The sequence below is a fragment of the Salmo salar genome, chromosome 09, assembly GCF_965601325.2.
Source record: "Salmo salar chromosome 09, fSalSal1, whole genome shotgun sequence".
In the NCBI taxonomy this organism is placed as follows: Eukaryota; Metazoa; Chordata; class Actinopteri; order Salmoniformes; family Salmonidae; genus Salmo; species Salmo salar.
In genome coordinates, this window is record NC_138299.1 from 141,137,206 (window position 1) to 141,162,558 (window position 25,353).

General features: G+C 44.5%; 1 protein-coding gene across 3 annotated transcripts in view; it reads right to left on the reverse strand.

Moving 5' to 3' along the window:
• LOC106612958 (galactosylgalactosylxylosylprotein 3-beta-glucuronosyltransferase 1) overlaps positions 1–25,353 on the reverse strand; it is a 135,912-nt gene that overhangs the window by 42,089 nt on the left and 68,470 nt on the right. For all 3 annotated transcript variants that reach the window (XM_082956372.1, XM_082956369.1, XM_082956370.1), the window contains exon 2: positions 14,319–14,557. The gene's annotated coding sequence lies outside the window, so the exon portion shown is untranslated. The remainder of the gene's footprint in view (positions 1–14,318; positions 14,558–25,353) is intronic.

Genomic DNA, 25,353 nt, shown 5'->3' on the forward strand with positions numbered 1-25,353 from the left:
ATGGGGTATGACAGTTGAACTAAACTCATGAGGCATTTATACTGTAAGGGATTTTCTTATCATAAGAATCAATAGGTATACTGTATATCATAACAAAATCGATGTACAGTAGTGACTAGCTTTAAAGTAATTACGTAAATGATGTGCCCTAAGCATTAATTGCTTTAACTGCTTTAACTGCTTTTATTAACTACAGTAGGAGTCAGGTAGTCATGACCTTCAAATTCAAATCAGGACATTTTAGCTATACAGTTATGCTGTGAAGACAGCACTAATTTCAGCATGCCAAGCTGTTTTTCAATGCTGTACAAGAGCACTGGAAAATAACAAAAGGTGTAACAAGCTTTGGTTTCCCTTTCATATTCTGAGACGGCGGACATACAAGCCTAGGAATTTATTCCCACCATTATGAATGAATCTCAGGTAAGAATTCAAGACTGCAGCTCACCGCTCCTTCTTCTTACATTTAGATGCAGTTGTGGAACATTTCATGGATGTGTATTTTTCCCTGTCAGGGAGAAACACAATGAATGCTTTTGGGGGCAGAGTTCTCATTCTATAATTTATGTTCCAATTTCTTATTCTTCAAACACCTCTGTCTCTGGGGTGTCTGTGTCTGGGGTGTTTTTCATCCAGGCCAAGGGAGAAACTCTGTACACAAAAACCTCTGTCTCTGGGGTGTTTCTCATCCAGGCCAAGGGAGAAACTCTGTACACTCCAGCAGAATGGGAAATGCAGTTGCATCTGATAGCAATTCTTCTGGGGTGGATGTGGACTAACTTCAGGAAACATCTTAATTAATATGTACAGTATTTGTGATAAGGGGATGTTATGTAATATTTTAGACCTTAGAAGCAGCATTAGAAATGATTAGCCCTCCAAAATCCATCTCCAGCACACTGCAGCAACCCAGCATCTTATCCCAACAACCAGCTACCAACATACAGTATGAGTGGTGAGGAATTACTATGCTAGCCAGCTGTATTCTTGTCATTGTGGAGGTAATACACCTTGAGTTATATCACAATACTCAATTAGTTTGTTTTCCTTCTTTAAAACATTATTATTTATTTAACCCCTACATGCTTTGGTCAGAGCGGGTCAGGAGCAGAGATAGCAGGGTTCGGGGGTCTGCAGGTCTGCAGGGCAGATGTTGTATTTCTGCTGTTAATTAATTAGGGTAGGGTTGCTGAAGGGTCACAGGCTGGGCTGCCAGGAAGCTGCAGCCCTCTCTCTCCTATTCTCTGTCTCTCTGTATCTGCTCTAAAACAGTGGGGGCGGATGTGTCTCTGTGGTCCTCTGCAATGCTGGAAAGGACATCCTCTCAGTTTGATTCAGCTCAACCCGGTCTCCCGGTGCTCTAGGACTCAGTGTGTGTGTGTGTGTGTGTGACAGCTCTCTCTCTCTCTCTTCATTTGAATCTGTCTGTAGCAGGAAGGATTCTTTCAACGTCTCATTTCACTGGGCCCACAGATTGGCAGAGCTAAGCTAGCCCTCACAGCAGTCAATCACGGTCTGTAAATCTGACGAGAGACTACCAGATTGGTTGTTCTGAAACGGCTATTCCCAAACTGGGGTACGCAATGCCTTCGGGAGTACGCCAAAACAGTCCATTTAGATTTTCCTGAGTAGCCTCCTTTCACTGCCCCCCAAAAATGAAACCATCTAGTCTTCAGCAAAATAACAACACAATGTCAAATACAGGTAGCCTAGTCAAATAATTAACATTCAATCATATTAACCGTTACTCTCTCACGGAAATTCCACTAACAGTCCGAATGTAGCCAAACGTAGCAGATGCTCATTCCGTTTGCTTGAAAATGGATGAATGGTTAAAAAAAGTAAGGCCCGCGTCCATAGAGACACATACCAGCTCCACTGGTAGTACTGTTATTACCAGCAGTACTACACCTGCACCTGTCGACGACACAAGTTGTTCTGCTTCCACGAGCACATCCAATGCTAGCATCAGTAACTCTACATTTGTTGCTATCCCAGCTAGCATGGACACTGACATCTGATGCAGCCGAAGAGCTACTGCCCCCTTACCCGGGAAAGCACCGAACAACAGACAGGGACGTTGGACCATCGAAGAGGCGCAATATGATGAGAACTACATTGATTGGGAGTTCACTTATATTGGGAGTAGTGCCTTTCCTCAGCCACAGTGTGTTATATGTGTAAAAGTACTATCTCACAACTCAATGAAACCTTCATTCTTGCGCAGACATTTAGAAACAAAACATGCCCATTTGAAAAATCAGCCACAGGAGTCTTTTGAGCGAGAGTTAAGACAACTTTTGAGTAGTAAGACACGTATAAAAGCAACAGATACCTTTACTAAGAAGGGGCTAGAAGCGTCTTATATGGTGAGTTACCGAATGGCTAAGACAGGCAAGCCCCATACTATTGTGGAGGACTTCATTCTTCCTGCTGCCGTGGGTATGGCTGGGACAATGCTGTGGGAAAGGCCAAAAAATACTATACAGACAATACCTTCATCAAACAACACAGTGACCTTGACATCAGTGACATGGCAGGAGATGTTTTGAAACAATTACTGCTTCGCATACAAGCCAGTGAATTCTATGCGTTACAGCTGGATGAGTCAACAGACGTGACGGGCCTGGCACAGCTCCTGGTATATGTCCGTTACGTTTATGGGGGGTCAATTAAGGATGACGTCCTCTTCTGGAAACCAGGACAAAAGGAGAAGATATTTTTAAAGTACTGGGCAGCTTTGTGACATCAAATGGACTTTGGTAGTCAAGATGTGTTGGTATCTGTACTGATGGCGCAAAAGTCATGACAGGGAGACAATGAAGTGGGAGCAGTTGCTCCCGATGCCATTTGGGTACACTGCATCATCCACCGAGAGGCTCTTGCTGCCAAGAGAATGCCTGACAGCTTGAAAGAGGTTTTGGACACTACAGTGAAAGTGGTTAATTTTGTTAACCTGTTATGGCTAGGGGGCAGTATTTACACGGCCGGATAAAAAACGTACCCGATTTAATCTGGTTACTACTCCTGCCCAGTAACTAGAATATGCATATAATTATTGGCTTTGGCTAGAAAACACCCTAAAGTTTCTAAAACTGTTGGAATGGTGTCTGTGAGTATAACAGAACTCATATGGCAGGCAAAAACCTGAGAAGATTCCTTACAGGAAGTGCCCTCTCTGACCATTCCTTGAGCTTCTTGACTCTGTTTATTGAAGACTGAGGATCTTTGCTGTAACGTGACACTTCCTACGGCTCCCATAAGACGGGAAAAAGCTGAATGATGTAATTCCAGCCCCAGGCTGAAACACATTAGCGCTTTTGGTAAGTGTTCTATCAGAGGACAATGGGCTTAGGCGCGTGCACGAGTCGACCCCATGTTTTTATTTTCTATCGTCTTTGAACCTAAACAGAGATTCCCGGTCGGAATATTATCGCTTTTTTACGAGAAAAATGGCATAAAAATTGATTTTAAACAGCGGTTGACATGCTTCGAAGTACGGTAATGGAATATTTAGATTTTTTTTGTCACGAAATGCGTCGTGCTCGTCACCCTTCTTTACCATTCGGATAGTGTCTTGAACGCACGATCAAAACGCCGCTATTTGGATATAACTATGGATTATTTGGGACCAAACCAACATTTATTATTGAAGTAGAAGTCCTGGGAGTGCATTCTGATGAAGAACACCAAAGGTAATAACATTTTTCTTATAGTAAATCTGACTTTGGTGAGTGCTAAACTTGCTGGGTGTCTAAATAGCTAGCCCTGTGATGCCGGGCTATCTACTCAGAATATTGCAAAATGTGCTTTCACCGAAAAGCTATTTTAAAATCGGACATATCGAGTGCATAGAGGAGTTCTGTATCTATAATTCTTAAAATAATTGTTATGTTTTTTGTGAACGTTTATCGTGAGTAATTTAGTAAATTCACCGGATGTTTGCGGGGGGTATGCTAGTTCTGAACATCACATGCTAATGTAAAAAGCTGTTTTTTGATATAAATATGAACTTGATTGAACAAAACATGCATGCATTGTATAACATAATGTCCTAGGGTTGTCATCTGATGAAGATCATCAAAGGTTAGTGCTGCATTTAGCTGTGGTTTTGTTTTTTGTGACATTATATGCTAGCTTGAAAAATGGGTGTCTGATTATTTCTGGCTGGGTACTCTGCTGACATAATCTAATGTTTTGCTTTTGCTGTAAAGCCTTTTTGAAATCGGACAGTGTCGTTAGATTAATGAGAGTCTTGTCTTTAAAATGGTGTAAAATAGTCATATGTTTGAAAAATTGAAGTTTTCGGATTTTAGAGGAGTTTGTATTTCGCGCCACGCCCATAATTGGATATTGGAGCAGGTGTTCCGCTAGCGGAACGTCTAGATGTAAGAGGTTCATTTTGAGTGTGACTCCAAATCCAGACCTCCATGGGTTGATAAATTGGATTTCCATTCATTATTTTTGTGTGATTTGTTGTCAGCACATTCAACTATGTAAAGAAAAAAGTATTTAATAAGATTTTTTCTTTCATTCAGATCTAGGATGTGTTGTTTAAGTGTTCCCTTTATTTTTTTGAGCAGTATATTATTTCTTACATTGTTAGGCCAGCAAATCTTAAGTGTTATTACATACTGTACAGCCGGGAAGAACTACTGGATAAAAGAGCAACTTCAATTTACCAACATTACGACAAGGAATACGACTTTCCCGAAGCAGATCCTTTGTTCATTGGATCTAATCCCAGAGGCCGACCCAAAAGACCTAGAATTCCTTACAATCAAATGCTGACCGCATTTTCTCCCAAGAGATTTATCTTCGATTATAGTCACAGATGTGTATATCCCCCCCAAGCAGATACCTCGATGGCCCTGAAAGAAGTTCACTGGACTCTATGTAAACTGGAAACCATATACCCTGAGACTGCATTTATTGCAGCTGGGGATTTTAACAAAGCTAATTTGAGAACAAGGCTACGTAAATTCTACTAGCACATTGACTGTAGTACCCGCTTGAGTGAAACACTGGACCACTGCTACTCTAACTTCCGCAATGCATACAAGGCCCTCCCCCGCTCTCCCTTTGGCAAATCCGAACACGACTCCATCTTGCTCATACCGTCCTATAGGCAGAAACTCAAACAGGATGTACCCATGACTAGAAGCATTCAATGCTGGTCTGACCAATTGGAATCCATGCTTCAAGATTGTTTTGATCATGTGGATTGGAAAATGTTCCGGGAAGCCTCAGACAATAACATTGATTTCTACGCTGACTCGGTGAGTGAGTTTATTAGGAAGTGCATTGGAGATGTTGTACCCACTGTGACTATTAAAACCTACCCCAACCAGAAACTGTGGATGGACGGCGGATTTTGCGCAAAACTGAAAGCGCAAACCATCGTATTCCATCATGGAAAGAGGTTGGGGAATATGGCCGAATATATAAACAGTGTAGTTATTCCCTCCGCATGGCAATCAAACAAGCAAAATGTCGGTATAGGGACAAAATGGAGTCACAATTCAATGGCCCAGACGTATGTGGCAGGGTCTACAGGCAATTACGGACTACAAGAAGAAAACCAGCCATGTTACCGACACTAACATCTTGCTTCCAGACAAGCTAAACACCTTCTTTGCCTGCTTTGAGGATAATACAGTGCCACCGACACGGCCCGCTACCAAGGCCCCCCTCTCCTTCTCTGTGGCCGACGTGAGTAAGACATTTAAATGTTTTAACCCTTGCAATGTGTTAACCCTGGCCCAGACAGCATCCCTATCCGCATCCTCAGACCAACTGGTTGGTGTGTTGACGGACATATTCAATCGCTCTCTATCCCAGTCTGCTGTCCCCACATACTTCAAGATGGCCACCATTGCTCCTGTACCAATGAAGGCAAAGATAACTGAACTAAATGATTATCGCCCCATAGCACTCACTTCTGTCATCGTGAAGTGCTTTGAGAGACTAATCAAGGATCATATCACCTCAACCTTACCTGCCACCCTAGACCCACTTCAGTTTACATACCGCCTCAACAGGTCCACAGACAATGCAATTGCCATCACACTGCACACTGCCCTAACCCATCTGGATAAGCGGAATACCTATGTAAGAATGCTGTTCATTGACTACAGCTCAGCATTCAACACCATAGTACCCTCCAAGCTCATCATTAAGCTTGAAGCCCTGGGTCTCAACCCCGCCCTGTGCAATTGGGTCCTGGACTTTCTGATGGGCCGCTCCCAGGTGGTGAAGGTAGGAAACAACATCTCCACTTCACTGATCCTCAACACTGGGGCCCCACAATGGTGCGTGCTCAGCCTCCTCCTGTACTCCTTGTTCACCCATGACTGCGTGGCCATGCACACCTCCAACTCAATCATCAAGTTTGCAGACGACACAACAGTAGTGGGCTTGATTACCAACAACGACGAGACAGCCTACAGGGAGGAGGTGAGGGCACTCGGAGTGTGGTGTCAGGAAAACAACCTCTCACTCAACGTCAACAAAACAAAGGAGATGATCGTGGAGAGGGAGCACCCCCCTATCCACATCGACGGGACAGTAATGGAGAAGGTGGAAAATGTTAAGTTCCTCGGCGTACACATCACGGACAAACTGAAATGGTCCACCCACACAGACAGCGTGGTGAAGAAGGTGCAACTTGTCACCTAAAACCCTCACAAACTTTTACAGATGCACAATTGAAAGCATGCTGTCGGGCTGTATCACCGCCTGGTACGGCAACTGCACCGCCCTCAACCTCAAGGCTCTCCAGAGGGTAGTCCGGTCTGCACAACGCATCACCGGGGGCAAACTAACTGCCCTCCAGGACACCTACAGTACCCGATGTCACAGGAAGGCCAAAAAGAGGACAACAACCACCCGAGCCAGTGCCTGTTCACCCCGCTATCATCTAGAAGGAGAGGTCAGTACAGGTGCATCAAAGCTGGGACTGAGAGACTGAAAAACAGCTTCCATCTCAAGGCCATTAAACTGTTAAACAGCCATCACTAACATAGAGTGGCTGCTGCCAACATACAGCCTCAAATCTCTGGCCACTTCAATACATTTAATACATGGATTTAATCAAGGTATCACTAGTCACTTTAAATAATGCCACTTTAATAATGTTTACATTTCCTACATTACTCATTGCATATGTACGTATATACTGTATTTCATACCATCTACTGCATCTTGCCTATGCCGCACGGCCATCGCTCATCCATATATTTATGTTCATATTCTTATTCCATCCCTTTACACTTGTGTGTGTTTAAGATAGTTGTGAATTTGTTAGATTACTTGTTAGCCTCTCTGGGCTAGGCGGGACGAATTCGTCCCACCTACGCAACAGCCAGTTGAATCCCGTGGCGCGATTTTCAAATACCTTAGAAATGCTATTACTTCAATTTCTCAAACATATGACTATTTTACAGCATTTTAAAGACAAGACTCTCGTTAATCTAACCACACTGTCCGATTTCAAAAAGGCTTTACAACGAAAGCAAAACATTAGATTATGTCAGCAGAGTACCCAGCCAGAAATAATCAGACACCCATTTTTCAAGCTAGCATATAATGTCACAAAAACCCAGAAGACAGCTAAATGCAGCACTAACCTTTGATGATCTTCATCAGATGACACACCTAGGACATTATGTTATACAATACATGCATGTTTTGTTCAATCAAGTTCATATTTATATCAAAAACCATCTTTTTACATTAGCATGTGACGTTCAGAACTAGCATACCCCCCGCAAACTTCCGGGGAATTTACTAACAATTTACTAAATTACTCACGATAAACGTTCACAAAAAACATAACAATTATTTTAAGAATTATAGATACAGAACTCCTTTGTGCAATCGAGGTGTCCGATTTTAAAATAGCTTTTCGGTGAAAGCACATTTTGCAATATTCTCAGTAGATAGCCCAGCCATCACGGCTAGCCATTTAGACACCCACCAAGTTTAGCCCTGACCAAAGTCAGATTTACTATTACAAAAGTTTGATTACCTTTGTTGTCTTCGTCAGAATGCACTCCCAGGACTGCTACTTCAATAACAAATGTGGGTTTGGTCCAAAATAATCCATCGTTATATCCAAATAGCGGCGTTTTGTTCGTGCGTTCCAGACACTATCCGAAATGGTAAATCCGGGTCACGAGCATGGCGCAATTCGTGACAAAAAAATTCTAAATATTCCATTACCGTACTTCGAAGCATGTCAACCGCTGTTTAAAATCCATTTTTATGCCATTTTTCTCGTAAAAAAGCGATAATATTCCGACCGTGAATCTGCGTTTAGGTAAACAGAGGAAAGAAAACAAAGCATTTGGTCGACGCGGGCACGCGCCTGAGTCTCACAGTACTGTAACCAGCCACTACCCAAACGCGCTACTTTTTTTCAGCCAGAGCCTGCAAAGCCACGATTCAGCTTTTTGCCGCCTTCTGTGAGACCATGTGAGCCGTAGGAAGTGTCACGTAACAGCAGAGATCCTTTGTAATGGATAGAGATGGCAAAGAAGGCCAAGAAATGGTCAGACAGGGTACTTCCTGTACAGAATCTTCTCAGGTTTTGACCTGCCATTTGAGTTCTGTTATACTCACAGACACCATTCAAACAGTTTTAGAAACTTTGGAGTGTTTTCTATCCAAAGCCAATAATTATATGCATATTCTAGTTACTGGGCAGGAGTAGTAACCAGATTAAATCGGGTACGTTTTTTATCCAGCCGTGTCAATACTGCCCCCTAGCCCTAACAGGTTAGATATACTGCACTGTTGGAACTAGAAGCACAAGTATTTCATTACACTCGCATTAACATCTGCTAACCATGTGTATGTGACAAATAACATTTTATTTGATTTGACTGGATTCGTTATCCTTTTCATGCCCTGCCTCCAGTCCACTTACCCATATCTGAACAAGAGAGCCTCATCGAAATTGCAACAAGCGGCTCTGTGAAAATGTTATTTAATCAGAAGTCACTGCCAGATTTCTAGATAGGGCTGCGCTCAGAGTATCCTGCCTTTGCAAATCGAGCTGTTAAGACACTTATACCCTTTGCAACCACATACCTATGTGAGAATGGATTCTCGGCCCTCAATAGCATGAAAACTAAATACAGGCACAGACTGTGTGTGGAAAATGTTTCAGTGAAAGGTTAGTGAGGGAGGCCCTGCTCTCTCGCTTCCCCAGTTGTTTAGTTAATTTTCATTCCAATCTCCTTTGCATTAGCGTAGCCTCTTCTGTAGCCTGTCAACTATGTGTCTGTCTATCCCTGTTCTCTCCTCTCTGCACAGGCCATAGAAACGCTTCACACCGCGTGGCTGCTGCCACTCTAACCTGGTGGTCCCAGCGCGCACGACCCACGTGGAGTTCCAGGTCTCCGGCAGCCTCTGGAACTGCCGGTCTGCGGCCAAAAAGGCAGAGTTCATCTCAGCCTATGCTACCCTACAGTCCCTCGACTTCTTGGCGCTGACGAAAACATGGATTACCACAGTAAACACTGCTACTCCTACTGCTCTCCCCTCGTCTGACCACATGTTCTCGCATACCCCGAGAGCATCTGGTCAGCGGGGTGCTGGCACTGGAATCCTCATCTCCCAAGTGGACATTCTCTCTTTCTCCCCTGACCCATCTGTCATTCCATTGCTGTCAGAGTCACTAGCCCATTCAAGCTTAACATCCTTATCATTTATCGCCCTCCAGGTTCCCTTGGAGAGTTCATCAATGAGCTTGACGCCTTGATAAGTTCCTTTCCTGAGGATGGCTCACCCCTCACAGTTCTGGGTGACTTTAACCTCCCTAATCCTACCTTTGACTCATTTCTCTCTGCCTCCTTCTTTCCACTCCTCTCCTCTTTTGACCTCACCCTTTCACCGTCCCCCCCTACTCACAAGGCAGGCAATACGCTTGACCTCATCTTTACTAGATGCTGTTCTTCTACTAATCTCACTGCAACTCCCCTCCAAGTCTCCGACCTTGTATCCTTTTCCCTCTCGCTCTCCTCCAACACTACTCACTCTGCCCCTACTCAGATGGTATTGCGCTGTCGCAACCTTCGCTCTCTCTCTCCCGCTACTCTCTCCTCTTCCATACTATCATCTCTTCCCTCTGCTCAAGCCTTCTCCAACCAATCTCCTGATTCTGCCTCCTCAACCCTCCTCTCCTCCCTTTCTGCATCCTTTGACTCTCTATGTCCCCTATCCTCCCGGCCGGCTCGGTCCTCCCCTCCTGCTCCGTGGCTTGACGACTCATTGCGAGCTCACAGAACAGGGCTCCGGGCAGCCGAGCGGAAATGGAGGAAAACTAGCCTCCCTGCGGACCTGGCATCTTTTCACTCCCTCTTCTCTACATTTTCTTCCTCTGTTTCTGCTGCTAAAGCCACTTTCTACCACTCTAAATTCCAAGCATCTGCCTCGAACCCTAGGAAGCTCTTTGCCACCTTCTCCTCGCTCCTGAATCCTCCTCCCCCTCCTCCCTCTCTGCGGATGACTTCGTCAACCATTTTGAAAAGAAGGTTGACGACATCCGATCCTCGTTTGTTAAGTCAAACGACACCGCTGGTCCTACTCACATTGCCCTACCCTATTCTTTGACCTCTTTCTCCCCTCTCTCTCCAGACGAAATCTTGCGACTTGTGACGGCCGGCCGCCCAACAACCTGCCCGCTTGACCCTATCCCCTCCTCTCTTCTCCAGACCATTTCCGGAGACCTTCTCCCTTACCTCACCTCGCTCATCAACTCATTCTTGACCGCTGGCTACGTCCCTTCTGTCTTCAAGAGAGCGAGAGTTGCACCCCTTCTCAAAAAACCTACACTCGATCCCTCCGATGTCAACAACTACAGATCAGTATCCCTTCTTTCTTTTCTCTCCAAAACTCTTGAGCGTGCTGTCCTTGGCCAGCTCTCTTGCTATCTCTCTCAGAATGACCTTCTTGATCCAAATCAGTCAGGTTTCAAGACTGGTCATTCAACTGAGACTGCTCTTCTCTGTGTCACGGAGGCTCTCCACACTGCTAAAGCTAACTCTCTATCCTCTGCTCTCATCCTTCTAGACCTATCTGCTGCCTTTGATACTGTGAACCATCAGATCCTCCTCTCCACCCTCTCCGAGTTGGGCATCTCCGGTGTGGCTCACTCTTGGATTGCGTCCTACCTGACAGGTCGCTCCTACCAGGTGGCGTGGCGAGAATCTGTCTCCGCACCATGTGCTCTCATCACTGGTGTCCCCCAGGGCTCAGTTCTAGGCCCTCTCCTATTCTCGCTATACACCAAGTCACTTGGCTCTGTCATATCCTCACATGGTCTCTCCTATCATTGCTACACAGATGACACACAATTCATCTTTTCCTTTCCCCCTTCTGATAACCAGGTGGCGAATCGCATTTCTGCATGTCTGGCAGACATATCAGTGTGGATGATGGATTACCACCTTAAGCTGAACCTCGGCAAGACGGAGCTGCTCTTCCTCCCGGGGAAGGACTGCCCGTTCCATGATCTCGCCATCACGGTTGACAACTCCATTGTGTCCTCCTCCCAGAGTGCTAAGAGCCTTGGCGTGACCCTGGACAACACCATGTTGTTCTCCGCTAACATCAAGGCGGTGACCCGATCCTGTAGGTTCATGCTCTACAACATTCGCAGAGTACGACCCTGCCTTACACAGGAAGTGGCGCAGGTCCTAATCCAGGCACTTGTCATCTCCTGTCTGCATTACTGCAACTCGCTGTTGGCTTGGCTCCCTGCCTGTGCCATTAAACCCCTACAACTCATCCAGAACGCCGCAGCCCGTCTGGTGTTCATCCTTCCCAAGTTCTCTCACGTCACCCCGCTCCTCCGCACACTCCACTGGCTTCCAGTTGAAGCTCGCATCTGCTACAAGACCATGGTGCTTGCCTACGGAGCTGTGAGGGGAACGGCAACTCCGTACCTTCAGGCTCTGATCAGTCCCTACACCCAAACAAGGGCACTGCGTTCATCCACCTCTGGCCTGCTGGCCCCCCTACCTCTGCGGAAGCACAGTTCCCGTTCAGCCCAGTCAAAACTGTTCGCTGCTCTGGCACCCCAATGGTGGAACAAGCTCCCTCACGACGCCAGGACAGCGGAGTCAATCACCACCTTCCTGAGACACCTGAAACCCCACCTCTTTAAGGAATACCTGGGATAGGATAAAGTAATCCTTCTAACCCACCCCCCCTACCCCCCCCCCAAAAAAGAAAAAAAAATATATAGATGTACTATTGTAAAGTGGTTGTTCCACTGGATATCATAAGGTGAATGCACCAATTTGTAAGTCGCTCTGGATAAGAGCGTCTGCTAAAGGACGTAAATGTAAATGTAATGTAAATGTTGTGACAAAACTCACACTCAGTCTTATGTTTAATACATGTATCATATAGTGTGTGTGTGGCAGGCTTACTAAGATGCCAAAAAACAAAATTTGAGAGTGCGCTGGCCCTGTGTCATGTCCTGACCAGTAAAAGGGGTTGTTTGTTATTGTAGTTTGGTCAGGGCGTGGCAGGGGGTGTTTGGTTTGTGTGTTTCGGGGGATTTTGGGTTATGTTCTAGTTTTTCTATTTCTATGTTTCTATCTAGTTTTTCTATGTCTATGTTGGTTTTGGTTGGACCCTCAATTAGAGGCAGCTGGTTGTCGTTGTCTCTAATTGGCGGCCATATTTAGTTGGGTTAGTTTTCTCTTGTGTTTGTGGGTGGTTGATTCCTGTTTAGTCTATGCACCTTACGGGACTGTTTCGTCGTTTATTTTTGTGTAAGTGTTTTGGTTTTCCTTCATTAAAAGAAGATGATAAATATACCTGCTGCATTTTGGTCTACCTACAACGACGCATGTGACAACCTGGTGCTAGAGGGGGTACGCAGCTGGAGGTTGAATGTTTGAAGGGGTACGGGACTATAAAAAGTTTGGGAACCACTGGTCTGAAATAATTGAACTCCCACCTATTTGGGTAATGAGAATATATTTTATAGCACATTATTGACAACACAGACAATATGTTATTTGCCCACAGTAGAACAGAAGGAACCAATGTACCTACAGTTGTAAAGATATTATAACACAATGTCTGTGCTTTTTCATTACAAATTTCTTTCTAAATCACAATTATCCAATCCAGTTATTGAACCACTGCCAAACAACACAACAGGAAGTCACATACAACAGGTTTTTTGTGTGTAATACCAAAGGAGACAATACAACAATAAAAAAAAACACTAGGCACCACTGGGAACAATACATCCAATATTCCTTTGTACCTTTTGTTTCTAACAATTAAGATCTCACCTAACAGGAGTAGTAGTTGTCTCCTTGGGTTCTGTAGTAAAATCATTTTATTTACGTTTTGTAGACGGCGTGCTGACCAGACTTATTTCAGCATTGTTTATTTGTATTGGGCAAGGCAGGGGGGAGAATGAGGAATGCATTCATCTGGACCAAGGCTTTTAAGTCGAGAAGCACAATATTTCCCTCCCTACCCAGGAGACAACAGGCAGCACCCACAGGTGTTTTCCATCCGCCAGCTTACTCACTCCTCTCCACCTCCTTCCAACTCTGAAGTTTATTTCTCCTGATTTTCCATCACATTCAGCGACATCTTCCTTCCAGACCTCCTTCTCCTCTCCCCTCTCAAGACAACGTCTACCTCTTCAACTCGGAGGTATCTGGCTCTAATAATATCAGAGCCGGGGGCTCACAGATGGTTGAAATAAGTGGATCTGTCAGATAATTTCGCCCCTCTGTCGTTTTCCTAATCCCTCCATCCCCACATCTCCCTGTGAAAATGGAATAGTGCACAGAGAGGAGGAGGGGCGAAGGTAGCCCTGTTTGAACCTACTTTATCCCACTTATCACGTCCCCGATATAGACGTGATTGTCATAACTTTTAAATTTAGCTGAAAATGCTGATAAATAATTCAGTAGTGCATTTGTTCATCTGCTATGAAACAAAACAGAGGGCAACACAACACAACACAGCATGAGCCTGACAGTTTCTGCTCGGTGTGTGGATACACATACGGTAGTTTACGGAGGGATAAGAAACTGCACACCTATTAGCAGGCCTCTGGCTGCCTCCTGATATACAACTCATTCCATTGCATTTTTTCAAGGAAACTCAGTATTGAATTAAGTAGTTGTGGTCTGTTTTGCCTAGAGACAGTGCATTCCCTACGTACAGTACTTTTGCTCCTTTGGAAAATGACCAATGCGTTTGGCCAGAATGGCAGCTTTACCACTGGTGAGAAATTAAGATTTATGTCAACAAAGAGCAATAAAGATACTCACAATAAACAGTGTTCTGCCCATCTGCAGCCAGCAAGGATCTCGTCAGTTTTTTCTAATGTGGTTTGTAACCCTGGCCTCTTAGTCCTCACACATCCCTTAATTGGACAAACTTGGAGAGCGGTGGTGGTGATGTGCGCTGTGGCTGGTGACGAATCGGAGTGGAACTTTGGCTGTGGAGCATAGCAGGGCGGCTGGTGGCATCCAGACCATGTGCACGGTCACGTCGTGAGGGTAGGCTCCTACAGAAACAAGAAGGGAGAGCAGGGAGTATTAGAATGGCCCTTCTCATTGTAAAACAATGGGTTTCATTGAAGGACTGGGGTGGGATGATGGCGCTTCAGTGGGCAGGGGTCGGGAACGACATAGCTGCCATTGGGTGGATGTTTTCCTCAGAGTTGTAGCCCTGATGATGTAGAGATACATTTTAGTTCACAGGCAGGAAATTAGGAGTATTTACATAGTTTGTCATGTGAGTGTGGCAAGAGAACAGCACACATATATAGTTATTCAGGACACAAGTGGATATTGGCTTTGATATTTTGTTCTAATTTCAAGTGGAAGTGCTGATTGTCAACCAACTTCCATGATATATTCTTGGATAAATCATTTATTTGTTTGTTTCTCCAAGGACATGACAATAGAATCAAGTTTACAGGACAAACCCACAGAAAAACCCAAGCCGTCCAAACATAAATCTGACAAGTTATTCAGACTTATCTATAAATAGCACTTTCCTCTGAGTGTCGCCTCTGGGGAGTGACATTTGAAGATGTCCATTTCTAAAAAACATGACAAACACGCCAGCTGCACTTCTGGCCGATTCTCTGCAATTTCTTCACACGCAAAGGATGCGACCCATCCCTTTTCATTATTAATGAGAGCTGGTCTGTATTTTACGCCATTCACAATATTATATCTGCTGTGTTTGTCCGAAGGCAGTCACTGCCACAGAGGAAGGCTGAATGATGCCACATATGAAAAATAAGGGTGGCTGAAACCAACACAATTAAAGCTTATTGACAAGAAAAACAACAGATGTTGTGTAATGACATGCTGTTGTTATCACCCTGATCTGAATCCAATAAGAGGGAGATTACTTATATTAACCCAAATCATCTCAACCATGACCAAAATATGATTTGTTTTTATCCAGCTAGCTAATTCCAAACCACGTAGCTTGACTCAAGGTCCTCCAATGGCAGGAGAACAACATACACTGTTACTACTCATTGACGTATACTATTTCTCATTCAAATTCTGATACTCATAAATACAACGTTGCTAACACAGCACTCAGTGAATTAACAGAGACGATGTATCAATTCAAGATGGTCATCTTTGTGGCTTTCCTAAGCTTTCAAAACTTGGTGAACAGTGACAACCTGTTGGTGGTACTTCCACTATGGTCCTGTTCATCTCAGCTGACCACTTTTTCTGTCCCTCCAGTGTCTCTGACACCACTGTAAATAGGCTAACAGAGCCTGCTCGGGAAGGGGGTGAGGAAGACTGACGCCCATGGTGACCCCTGAACTTTTCGTATATAAACCTAATTCCAAACATTGATGATATCAGACTACAAAGGGAAGCACAGCCACAGGCTGCCCAGTGACACAAGCCTACCAGATGAGCTAAATTACTTCTATGCTTGCTTTGAGGCAAGTAACACTGAAACATGCATGAGAGCATCAACTGTTCCGGCCGACTGTGGGATCACGCTCTCCGTAGCCGATGTGAGTAAGACCTTTAAACAGGTCAACATTCACAAGGCCTCAGGGCCAGACGGATTACCAGGACGTGTACTCCGAGCATGCGCTAACCAACTGACAAATGTCTTCACTGACATTTTCAACCTGTCCCTGACTGAGTCTGTAATACCAACATGTTTCAAGCAGACCACCATAGTCCCTGTGCCCAAGAACACCAAGGTAACCTGCCTAAATGACTACTGCCCCGTAACACGCACGTCTGCAGCCATGAAGTGCTTTGAAAGGCTGGTTATGGCTCACATAAACACCATTATCCCAGAATCCTGACTGATTACATCACTGCCTGGTATAGCAATTGCTCGGCCTATGACCGTAAGGCACTACAGAGGGTAGTGCGTACGGCCCAGTACATCACTGGGGCCAAGCTTCTTGCCATCCAGGACCTCTATACCATGTGGTGTCAGAGGAAGGCCCTAAAAATTGTCAAAGACTCCAGCCAACCTAGTCATAGACTGTTCTCTCTGCTACCGCACGGCAAGCGGTACCGGAGTGCCAAGTCTAGGTCCAAGAGGCTTCTTAACAGCTTCTACCCCCAAGCCATAAGGCTCCTGAACAGCTTATCAAATGGCTAACCAGACTATTTGTATTGCCACCCCCCCTCCCCTCTTTTACGCTGCTGCTACTCTCTGTTTATTATCTATGCATAGTCACTTTAATTAATTCTACCTACATGTACATATTACATCAATTACCTCGACTAACCTGTGCCCTCGCACATTGAGTGTACCGGTACCCCCTATATATAGCCTCGTTATTGTTATTTTACTGATGCTCTTTAATTATTTGTTACTGTTATTTTGAATGTTTTACTTATCTAGTTTTTACTAAACACTTTTTATTCTTCGAGCTGCATTTTAAGGGCTTCTAAGTAAGCATTTCACTGTTGTATTTGGCGCATGTGACAAATACAATTTGATTTGATTGGATCAGTGGCCAACTCAGATGACAGAAAATGAATGAGACTCAATAGACGTAGCCCTATATGATACAAGAACATTCTAAATAGGTCTGTTCTGCAAGACCATTGTGATTCACATGGATATGTGAGCTTGTTTTTGTAATTCTGGAGAAAATCCATGACTACAAACATTGTCTGGAAGTGTAGCTGGTATTAGCCCATGGGGTCCACTCCATTTTAATTCAGACTCTACCTGATGTGGCTGCAGGGAGCGGTCTAGAGGACAAAGCTTTCTGGCCCTGGGCAAAATGAACATCAACCGCACAGAACTCTAGGACAGAAGACTGTGTGATCCTGCACACAGGTCTGTCTCAAATAGTCACTTCCTCTCACAATCACCATGGTAACCACTTTTAACCTTTGATGGGCATGGTCTCGGGAGGTTTGTGGAGGATTTCCTCAGCCCCTGTCTTCAGAAAGTGCACACAGATAATCCTGCCCTTCTCAAAGCTGCTCATGCTGATCGAACCTCGCTCTGTATGGAACAGTCACACAAGCCTTGTAAGGCATACGGACACACTTAACATCATCGGCTTTCATAGGAGAGAGCCTATGGACCAGATTGCATATTGTAGGAGTTTATTCAGCGAGTAAAAAAATGCGACGGTGAGGAATAACAAAGGCTGACGTCTATTGAATCTCTGATGCAGGGGTAAAGTGATGTGCCTGAGATAATGATAGGGGTGGCCCATGCTGAAGACATCTGTCATTCAAGTGAATTTTGGTGAGTTTGTAATGAAAGATAATTCATCGCGCCTTTGAGCACCTCTATTATTAATTCAGGCGTGCCCATGCTGAGTAAATGCTTCTTTATTCTCTCATAAGTGGTCGATATTAATAATGCACAAAGGGCCAAGTTCAGCATCAGTCTTTGAAAAGTTCTTGCATTGGCAAAATGAAAAGGTTTCATTAGAATATTAGCCACCTCATCTCTTTCTCCTCTCCCCTGCCCGAAAGGGAAAGCCAGTGTGGTGTGGATCTGACAGCTCTTCTGATGGAATGATCTCAACCATCAGTGGTAATTGGAGATGCTCTGGGGTTGGGTTTCTGTGGTAGGGCGGGAGGTAGTGGCTTGATCGATACCTAGGATGGCTGAGGGTAGGCACCGGGCAGCTTGTCTTCCACCGTTTCTATCTGACAGCTCTCTGTGGAGGTTAGGAGAGAGGCTCCAGCACTGCTGTCCTCTCACACACTGGACAATCATCCAAGTTGAGGGTTGCCTCTGCTCAGAGCCTAAGCTACACACGGACCCATCCAATTTAATTAAATCATAATTAACCATTTAGTTGGATGGAAGCAGGTTCTAATTATCTCATTTAAAGATGCTTTTAATTATTACATGTAAATTATAGGACTTAAATCACATTAGCGCCTCACTTGAAATACCTATGGTTTATAACCTAATGTCATAATACTGATGGCATTTTAGGAATGTTAAGTGTATGAAGCAAGATTGTTTGTACACCGTATCCCGATGAAGATATATTTTTCTGCTCTACATGACAGTTTAAAGAGTGATCACGCTGTGTTTCCTTTCTTCATTAAGGCTGTGACAAACAGCCTCCTGTTTGTTCCTTGCCTTGTTAATGATTTACTGAAGAAAATAAGAAATCTGTAGTGAGCTCCCCGACCAGGCCAGCCGTGGTTACCATGGTGACATGTTAACTCTCCCCGTCATCTTCACGCTGTCATTGAGAATGCTTCTCAGCCAGAGGTTTAACCACAACAACCATTTACCCTCTAACTGATTGTCTTCACCATCCCCGGACCCCCCATGTTAGCTTATGGCAGATAGGAAAGGCAGAGGGTAACAGCACTGTTTTCATGTGTGAAAAGCCAAAAGGACAATGCCTCTAATCTCTGAGGAGTCTCTTTCCCTGGCACCTCATGAAATGCCATTTGGTTTTGAGATGTCCAGTGATTGATTACAGGCAGAGATAATCTCACTTTATGCACTCTGGATAATTGGAACAGTGAGGATCTGATTGAGGGCAGACCCATTCAGAGGAAGAGCACATTCATCATTTATGGCCACAATGTAAAAGAAAAACAATGTACTACCGATGTCTAGTTTCCCTACCATGCCTTGGGCTGTGTTACTCGTATACCGCACAATACAGCACCTGTATAGAATACAAAATCATATCATGGAGAATTATGAATTGGAGGAACGATGAGGTGAATACTAAAAGTCCAATGCATGCCTCTCATGCACATTCATGTTGATGCCCATACTCATACTCAAAGGACAGTGGAAGCAACTTGGTATGTCTGATGATATTTCCTCCACATTATCAGCACTTGTCTGTGTTGTTAGGTCCAGACCTAAGACCATTAATATGTGAAAATAAATCAATTTATCTGCCGCTCACCATGCCAGAATCTTCTAAAAGTCCTGGATTAGAGAGAGGCTGCTATTAAACCTCCCCGGCTGTGGGCACAGCGATAGCAGGGAGAGAGGCAGGCAGGGAGGGAGAGAGGCAGGCAGGGAGGGAGAGAGGCAGGCAGGAAGGCAGGCAGGGAGAGCTTGGTATTAGCGTCACCAAACCCGGTCCCTTCAGGAGGTTGGCAAGTAGTCAGGCCATGGCTCTAACCACCCGCCCTTCCCTGCTCTCCTCTCTCACCCAGTCCTCCTCAGAGTGGGCTCAGGTTGTGCCAAAGACAGAGGACAGGAGAAGGTTGTGGTATTACAGCAATCCCTTCTCCCCACCCACGCGTATGCACACACACCCACCGCTTCCCTTCCTCGTCTCCTCTTCTGTAAAAAGATTTGCTGATCTGCGCATAGAAATCCAAGCCTAAGGCAGAACAATAGATCGGTACAGGAATAACACAGCTTAAAGGTGGTGTGTAAATTAGACAGGACCCTACTGCAGATCCTCCCTAGGGTGTAAATAAATACTGGCCCCTGGATGTACTGGAAGCAGTGCTCGCTTTAGGAAGAAGGTGCACTACTCTTGATATAAAATTAATACATTGACAGTAACGCCCAACAAAATATCTGCTAAACACATAGATTGCAACAGTCTCAAGTATGCGACACAATGACCATTCAGCCTTTCAACCTTCGGCGTGGCAGATTTGATTTCTCTATAAAACCAAAGACCGTCGTCAATATTTTCAGTGCCATTAAAGTAATAGCCCTCTCAAACCCAAAGTGAAGTAAAGCAAAGTGGTTCCTCAGAATGCCTGACTCCAGGGAGGAAGGTATTGTCATTGCCTTTACAGTAGTAGACTAGCAGTGCACTGCAGAGCCAGAGCCCGACCTTTCAGTCTATCCCTTTCATCTGCTACAGCTGTCACTCAAACTCCCAGGTTCATTCTGTAGCTGCAGGGGGTTCAATTAATCCTAGCAAAATGGGAGAAGGGTTCATTTTCACCCTTGGTGAGTAGGTTACAGCTATTCTGGTTACTTGGCTGTTTTCCCTCTGCATGTTTGTCCCAAGGCGCAATGCAGCCAGAATAGCAAGAGCCTTCAGCAGCATCGTCACCAGCCACTTTCAAAGGGACTCAGGAGATGATGACATGATCTGTGCTTCGGGAAGCCCAGTCCCCTGACAGTCGGGAATGTTTATGAGGGTACCATTATTGGCTTCAATAATAGACCTTTGGGAACAAGGGGAAATGGCATTGTGAAATTGAGAGTTGAACTTGAAATATGTATCACTTTATCATCCCTAATTAGTCCTTCACAGCACAGCATTCCATTTTCATTTGAGATAGCAGGCCTCTCCTGAACAATGTTTTACTATGTGTTGAGAGAGTTTGTGGTCGACAGAACATAATTTACTGTCATGCAAAATGCATGGCCATTGGCCAAAATCACACTCAGTTTGAAGCAACTGAAGACCAGTTATGTCTCTGTCTGATATGGATTATGACTTGGGTTGTCTTAAAGTACACTTTTAACTATATTATTCAAAACTTCATGTCAGCCAATCCCACCCACAATGATCAACACCTCCACATCACTCCCTGACAATATGAATATGTCCAGGGAGAGCTGTTTTAACTCTGTTCTTCTCCCATTAGAATCATTACAGCCTTTATTCAATTGGATGTTTGATTTTCTTCTTAGAGCTCCATTTTAATGTTTAATAATATTTATAGAATCACATTGGGGAAAGTATTTCTGTGGATTAATGAGGTACAGGCTTGTAAATTATTTCCTGATGATTTCTCTCACGTGCATAATGTGGTTTGTATGTACTGTACAGTCTACATTACATTACGCCAGTGAACACATCCCACAACAATGTGATCTTTAATCACGTATCATATTACATGTTTCCTTCCACAGCTGTGAACTAACGGCAATCTGGGCACGTCTGCGGCTCCAGACACAGTCAACCACAACAATGAGAAAATCCCTTTTACATGCTCCAGCAATTGAATTCAACGTGAGTTGAAATTATATGCTGTCTCCCCGGAGGTACCCCACTGGATGCCTTAAAAGGTAATATACCTTCTTCCACAGAGTGCAATCACACGGTTCACACCCTGACTCTGGATAATAAGATGGGCTTGGGGAAATAAGAGAAGCTGCACTTGCCGTAAAACAGAGGCTTAAGTAATCTCCCTGTGATGAGACACATTAAAAAGAACACTGGGCGTCCTTGTTGGATCAGTGGTCTAGCATACCGTGAACATCCTGCCAGCGTTGGGATAAAGACGTGGTTAGCGGTTACCTCTCAGCAGTAGTTGACAAGCTGTGCTGCTTAAAAAATATTACTAAAAAGACTCCTTCACCAGCTTTAAATATAACAGAGATGCTTTATGTAAGGATGAGTAACTTGAAAGCTACTAACATCAGGGTATTTTAGGATATAGTAATACTCTTCTCTCAGACTCATGTTAAAAACAACATCCATTTGATTTACACAGCGTCCTCTTTTGAAGTTGGATGGGGAAACTTGAGTGTGCTGTGTGAGTGGACATAATGCACTTTTCTCACTGCTCAGCTCTCCCCTGACAAGTCCAATCAGGTCGGAGATGAATGACATGGCATTCACCACTGTTTGTCTGTCTGTCTGTCATCAGCAGTGCTGACTGAGAGCCTTCTGTGAATAGTTCAGTCAGTGCTGTTCTGGTAGACACAGTACTTCACGTTCTCCTGGGGATCTGACCACTACTTTGTCCCTGTCATCCCCCCACAGACTACTAGTCTGCCGGCCCGGAACAGTACTGACTTGGCATGACTGTAGTGGGCCTAGGAACTAAAGTCACGGCGGGAGTTGTCCACACACTTAATCTTGATTTGATACAGCTGACACACAGGAACGACAAATAACAAAATAATCAACTGAGGAAATTCTAAAATTCACTGTCGGGTGGGGGGATAAATATTCACCCGATAGCTGAATCGACAGACAGTCTATGGACTGAACTTGTGGATGATATCTGATCGTTTATATCATGCTGATTCCTTTAGAACCTTGTCCTCCCTGTGTTCCTAAGGCTCTATTTCTCCCATGTCTGTCTCTTCTGTTCATCTCTTGGAGCCTCTCAGCAGAAGTCCATTTATCCTAATCAGGCTCCTGCCTCGTCTCCTGTCCACCCTTCCAGGCCCTTCTTATAGCATTAACATGGGTGTTATTGTCAGGGCCTGGGACTGAGCACTCGTGCCATGGACACCCAGGCTCAAAGTGTTCAGGCCCAGTAGAGATGCTCTCTTTTGGGCTCCAAATGATTATTCCTGTGCCAGCTCCCTGGAGATCCTGGGGAAATGAGTCTGTGTCTGTTTCTTGTTGCCTCTCTCTTTCCTCGTTACAGCACAGCACTGATGTTTTAGTTTAGCTGTTCATGAGAAGCCTCCCTCTGACAAGACTAGCAGGTTGAGCTTTTCTGCCTTTGAGCAGAACCACAGTCTAATTGCCATCAATTTGAGAGAGAGAGAGAGACCCTAATGAAGGAGAGACGTGCCCACGTAGCAGATCACATTACTGACACACTGAGGGAGAATGGTGGCTAATTGCTGAATGGAGGAAAAATGCCACTGCTGAGAAAGTTCAGATTTTTTTAATGAAGCAATGGAGTACAGGTGTTGCAAAGAGTATAACGTTACAATCATTTGGTAGGTGCTTATATTTGTCCTGTTTCATGGAAATGTTTCTTGTTTTTTTCACAATGCCCTCTGAGACAGGTCACGGCCAATTAGCGTTAAGTGCCTTGCTTAATGGTACGTCAATAGATTTTTTTTCGTCTTCTCGGCTTGAGGATTCAAACTAGCGACCTTTACGTTGCTGGCCAAATGCTCTAACTGCTAGGCTACCTGCCGCCCAATGCCTAGCCTACTGAACATTGATGTGGGACCACAAGATGATTATCTGACTGACCTAGCTAAACTGCACAAAATATCACAGGAATAAATATGTGAAATGTACTGTACATGTTCACCTGCTTGTGTATTTAATAGGATATAGAGAGTGCAGGTCATTCACACTGTTTGTACGTATTGGGAGTGGCCCCTATTTGAAGGCTGACCTGTCACAGGGAGACAGCATGTTCACTGGAGCTCCCTGATGACACTCAACCATGTGTTGCATTCGCTCAATGCAAAAAAAGAGGGACTTCCTGGAATGAGTGATGGGATGTCAGTAGATATGTGGGCTCGCACTCTCCACACGCTGTTAGAGAATGGATGCCCTTCCCGCCACTGGCGCACATTGACAGGAGGACACGGCTGCCTCCAGCACTCTTGTTTATCAGCTCACCTAGGGATTGCAGCACACACACACACACACACACGTACTCCTCACCATTGTGTGCCCCATCAGCCTCCCTGTGCTCAGAACAGTCAATATTGTGTGCAGGGTTTCCTTCACCTCGGCTGAGGTATTTTTCTGCAGGTAAGCAGTGCACACCTCCTAATGTGGCACCGCAACACCTCCCTGCAAGGCACACTCATGCCTGCCAGAGATCATGTGCTGTACTGTATCTCTCTGCTGTTTTCAAATATGTTTGTCTGCCTGATTTAAAATGTGTTTGTCTGCTTGATTTAAAATGTGTTTGTCTGCTTGATTTACAACGTGTTTGTCTGCTTGATTTAGAATGTGTTTTTCTGCTTGATGTAGAATGTGTTTGTCTGCTTGATTTACAATGTGTTGTCTGCTTGATGTAGAATGTATTTGTCTGCTTGATTTACAATGTGTTTGTCTGCTTCATGTAGAATGTGTTAAAAAAAATGTTTTATGAATATTTAAAACATATTTAAAACATACAATATACTTGTAGTGAAGCTGCTCAACAACTACATCACAGTAGTCATCTAACAGACTCACATCTAGAGCGACACACAGAAGCAACCAGCATCAATGCCCTGCTCAAGGGCACGTCGACAGATCTCCCACAAGATAAAGAATGGGGAGCCGACCCAGCGATCCATCAGCTATCGGCCCAAGCTCCCAACCGCCAGGCCACCAGCACTCCAAGAAGTCCCCCCCAGAAAAAGAATAAATAAAAATACAAAGAATTATTCCATTGACCACCCCAAAGACCCCCCCCCCCACCCCCATGCACCAACAATCAACAAAATGAACAAAAGGGAAAGACAAAGGAAACCAGAAAACAACAATGAAAAAACAAAGGACAACAAAAATCATTACAGCAAGGCCAACTGAATATGTTTGAGTGCATGTATTGCCCTATTTACATGTGTGTGTGTCCATGTACAGTGGTTGCTCAACTAAACGTTTTGAGATTATGCTGCAGGACTTAGAGGTAATTTGTAGTTTAGCACGGTACCCTGTGTCACTATGTCATTGCTCCAGACCAGCGCAAGGGGGTTAGAGCACTGATTATGCTTACTGGAAAATACTCTTTCAAAATTAATGGAAGAGAAAAGTGGCAGGGGGGAAAGACAGTATTCAGATGTCAAGACAGCGCTGCTCTGAGACAAGAATGGGGACTGGTCTTGATAAATCAATGCTATTTTTATTTTCACTGAATTTCCATTTGGTTATTGGTTAGACTACAATTAGGGTGTGGAAATGTTAGGATTATTTTGCTTTTACTGTAGTACTGTAGCCTACTCCCGACTGGTCACATTGTACAGCGCCATTATGGGCTATTAGCAGGACAATAGACTCTTGCCAAGAAGGAGGGTAGGGGGAGAATTGTATCGTCAAATGTATTTCTTAGTTAAGTTGGTTGTATCACAACCGGCCATGATTGGAAGTCCCATAGGGCAGCGCACAACTGGCCTAGCATCGTCCAGGTTTAGCCGGTGTAGACAGTCATTCTAAATAAGAATTTGTTCTTAACTTCTATGGGCAAGGTACCTGCAGGACATAGCCAGTGAAATATCAGGGCG